The sequence below is a fragment of the Mus caroli genome, chromosome 6 (genome assembly GCF_900094665.2).
Source record: "Mus caroli chromosome 6, CAROLI_EIJ_v1.1, whole genome shotgun sequence".
In the NCBI taxonomy this organism is placed as follows: Eukaryota; Metazoa; Chordata; class Mammalia; order Rodentia; family Muridae; genus Mus; species Mus caroli.
Genome location: NC_034575.1, coordinates 115,599,070 through 115,600,289, shown reverse-complemented (window position 1 = coordinate 115,600,289; position 1,220 = coordinate 115,599,070).

The window sequence follows — 1,220 nt, the reverse complement described above, 5'->3', positions numbered from 1 at the left end:
GACACAGAGAAGAAAGGGGTTCTCATCATCCTTTGGAGGGACAAAAGGTGACCAGCCATGTGAGGTCTCTGGTGGAGTGGCTGTAGGCTGCCTCTCCANGCAGAAGGTTAGGGNGTTGAGCTGGGACTAACGGTAACTGAGCAACTGAAGCTGAGGGCAGATTTAGGGTGCTGAGTTAAGTGTATTAGACGAACCCAGAAATTGAGCCAATAGGGCAGGTTGAAATTAAGCAACACGTGTGTGTCCGTGTTTTTCATCTGCAGGTCAAATATTCTCTGGTAGTGTGGTCTGATCCACCCAAAGCTTAAGGTGGGGTAGCAAAAGCCACGTGCTATAGACTGGGGACTGGGAGGGCAGGGTGGAGGAGAAAACTGGGGGAGAGAATACGAGGATCTACAACTAACACTATATGGAAGCCCACTACTGGAGTAGCTTCCTAAAATATATACATGTATAAAAGGAACTTAAATGGAGATACCATGTAATGGGGGAGACAATGTCCCAGCTAATCTTATGCCACCAAGTAAAACCTCCAGTGCCAAGAATGAGATTCATCCTGTCGAGTTGGTGGCCAAAGGGGTTCCATTAAACTGCCCCCCAACATTACAGGCTATTGCCAATGCTACTAGTTGCTCTTCACAACCTTATGGTAAGGCTCTATTGCTGAAGACAACACTTACTTGAACAGCCAACCCTGTCTGATTGTCCATCTGTTCACCTGAACCTGCTGTCCATNCATCCACTCCTTTGTTCATCTGTTCCTGGTCTGCCCTTTGCCTCCACAGCTTCCACCAAACACCTTGCTTCCTCAGCTCAGTTCTGACTTGCAGCCTGACTCCCTGCCTGCAGGAGCAGCAGCAGCTGCAGCTGCCACCCCAGAAGAACTTCAGCCTGGGTTCATTTTCTTACTGCAGAAACCCTTTGCATCTGTCTCAGACCCCCGGTTTCAACTTCTCAGGCCTCTTTGAAGCTCCATGAATTCTTGGTGCCTCTTTCAGTTGTTACAGCCATTCAGTAACATGGATGGATGACAGACAGACAGACAGACAGACAGACAGACAGACAAGTGATTTCTGTGTAATGTATAACAGAGTTAATATTAGTGACTAAGATTGGAGTAAGAGCAGGCAAGCTGGCCCAGCAGGTGAAGGTGCTTGCCACACTCGTCTGGTGACCAGAGTTCTAAACTTGGAGCTGCATAGTGGTGGGAACAGGAGACT